The sequence below is a fragment of the Myxocyprinus asiaticus genome, chromosome 34 (genome assembly GCF_019703515.2).
Source record: "Myxocyprinus asiaticus isolate MX2 ecotype Aquarium Trade chromosome 34, UBuf_Myxa_2, whole genome shotgun sequence".
NCBI classification, from domain to species: domain Eukaryota; kingdom Metazoa; phylum Chordata; class Actinopteri; order Cypriniformes; family Catostomidae; genus Myxocyprinus; species Myxocyprinus asiaticus.
In genome coordinates, this window is record NC_059377.1 from 23,825,008 (window position 1) to 23,828,080 (window position 3,073).

The 3,073-nt window shown below is 41.1% G+C and overlaps 1 long non-coding RNA gene across 1 annotated transcript; it reads left to right on the plus strand.

The window, feature by feature from the left end:
• The first annotated feature begins 1,555 nt into the window (after window positions 1–1,555).
• LOC127425336 (uncharacterized) lies at window positions 1,556–2,833 on the plus strand. The gene is made up of 3 exons (XR_007894605.1): window positions 1,556–2,215; window positions 2,380–2,593; window positions 2,758–2,833. It is a non-coding gene; the product is annotated as an uncharacterized LOC127425336 (long non-coding RNA).
• Window positions 2,834–3,073: the final 240 nt, after the last annotated feature.

Here is a 3,073-nt window from a genome sequence, read left to right on the forward strand (position 1 = left end):
TATTTTAAGTTGGTATAATCACTGTTACGGTGTAAGTACCATGTTTTGTTTTTTTTTTGTTGTTTGTTTTTGTTTTTTTTCCTCCCCTTGTCCCCTCCCAGTTCCAGGAAAATGGGGATGACCTGCCGGCAGATGGGGCTGGAACGAGGGTGGGGGAATGTACATCATGCCGGGTGCTCCCCAGCCTGAGAGAACAAGGGAGGAATGTGGCAGGGCGGAGGGCGGGGCCGGGTTGTGATTACACACACACGGCCCCTAATTAGGCTCATTAAGCTCGAGAGGGATAAGGCTGACCAGCGACGGCAGTGAGAGAGAGTTGTGGACAGCTGTCCAACACCTGTTTATGTTTGTGTCCTTTTGGTTCAGTTTATTATTAAACTATCATTTATACTGTCAAGCCAGTTATTGCCTCCTCCTTTCCACTGATGGGTTACACATTTATTGTTTTTTTAAAATACAGTAAAAATACCTAGGGAAGTAGTAAGGACGGGAGGTCCTCGGAGCGCTTATTCGGTAGCTCCGTGGACGCTGGTTCGTGGACGCTGCGCGACGCCCCCTAGATGATTTTTGCCGACGCGCAGCGCTGCTCCGCATCGACCGGCGGGTCCCCCGAAGACGACCAGAGGCGTCCCCGAGCGTCTGCGCCCCACGGTGGCCGCGCTACGAGCGTTCAAAAACGGAAAGCATTTACATGCAGTCCTGCAGCCGACCGCTGGGTGGCGCCACCACGTCCCAACTCAGGCTTATTGCAGTGGGCTCCCTCCCCAGTCAAATAAACCGCAGGTGGGCTCTTTTTGGGGGAAGGTGGGGGCTGACCACGAAAACCCCATAGGTCCAAATGGCCACTTTATTGCGTCACTTCCCCCTCGGGGTGCCAAGGACCGCCCCAACGACCCACGTAGCCTCTAAACGGCCCCTTACAAGCTATTTTGGGGAAAAGCCCACGGAAGCGAGCCTTTGATTGGCCGACAGCTGGGGCGTGTCCGGGAGGGGGCGGGGATGACCACGAACACACTATTTGTCCACATTCCCACTATATTACAGGAGTTTGTCCCTGGGGGCGCACGGACCGCGGGGTGGTGTCACGGAGGGGGCGGGGCTGACCATGAACACACTATTTGTCCACCTTCCCGCTATATTACAAGACTTTGTCCCTGGGGGACCACAGGACCCTGGAGTGTGTCCAGTAGGGGACGGGGCTGACCACAGCTACTTGTCCATTTACCCACTAAATTGAACCACTTTCTCACTGTTGTCTGAGGACCCTCTGTGTGTGTCTGGAAGGCAGTGGGTCCAATTTATTGTATTGGTCTATTACCCCTGTGTCCACCAACATGCTAAATGTCCATTTTCAATTTATTATAATGGTCTATTATCCCTGTGTCCACCAACATACTAAAGGTCCATTTTCAATTTATTGTATTGGTCTACTGTGTCCACCAACATATTAAATGTCCATTTTCAATTTATTATAATGGTCTATTGCCCTTCCACCAACATACTAAATGTCCATTTTCAATTTATAATAATGGTCTATTATCCCTGTGTCCACCAACATACTAAAGGTCCATTTTCAATTTATTGTATTGGTCTATTGTGTCCACCAACATATTAAATGTCCATTTCAAATTTATTGTATTGGTCTATTGTGTCCACCAACATACTAAATGTCCATTTTCAATTTATTATAATGGTCTATTGTGTCCACCAACATACTAAATGTCCATTTTCAATTTATTATAATGGTCTATTATCCCTGTGTCCACCAACATGCTAAATGTCCATTTTCAATTTATTATAATGGTCTATTATCCCTGTGTCCACCAACATACTAAAGGTCCATTTTCAATTTATTGTATTGGTCTACTGTGTCCACCAACATATTAAATGTCCATTTTCAATTTATTATAATGGTCTATTACCCTTCCACCAACATACTAAATGTCCATTTTCAATTTATAATAATGGTCTATTATCCCTGTGTCCACCAACATACTAAAGGTCCATTTTCAATTTATTGTATTGGTCTATTGTGTCCACCAACATATTAAATGTCCATTTCAAATTTATTGTATTGGTCTATTGTGTCCACCAACATACTAAATGTCCATTTTCAATTTATTATAATGGTCTATTGTGTCCACCAACATACTAAATGTCCATTTTCAATTTATTATAATGGTCTATTATCCCTGTGTCCACCAACATACTAAAGGTCCATTTTCAATTTATTGTATTGGTCTACTGTGTCCACCAACATATTAAATGTCCATTTTCAATTTATTATAATGGTCTATTACCCTTCCACCAACATACTAAATGTCCATTTTCAATTTATAATAATGGTCTATTATCCCTGTGTCCACCAACATACTAAAGGTCCATTTTCAATTTATTGTATTGGTCTATTGTGTCCACCAACATATTAAATGTCCATTTCAAATTTATTGTATTGGTCTATTGTGTCCACCAACATACTAAATGTCCATTTTCAATTTATTATAATGGTCTATTGTGTCCACCAACATACTAAATGTCCATTTTCAATTTATTATAATGGTCTATTATCCCTGTGTCCACCAACATACTAAAGGTCCATTTTCAATTAATTGTATTGGTCTACTGTGTCCACCAACATATTAAATGTCCATTTTCAATTTATTATAATGGTCTATTACCCTTCCACCAACATACTAAATGTCCATTTTCAATTTATAATAATGGTCTATTATCCCTGTGTCCACCAACATACTAAAGGTCCATTTTCAATTTATTGTATTGGTCTATTGTGTCCACCAACATATTAAATGTCCATTTCAAATTTATTGTATTGGTCTATTGTGTCCACCAACATACTAAATGTCCATTTTCAATTTATTATAATGGTCTATTGTGTCCACCAACATACTAAATGTCCATTTTCAATTTATTATAATGGTCTATTATCCCTGTGTCCACCAACATACTAAATGGTCCATTTCTCAATTTATTGTATTGATGTACTATTGCTCCTGTGTTCACCAACATACTAAAAGTCCATTTCCAATTTATTGTATAGGTCTATTACCCTTGT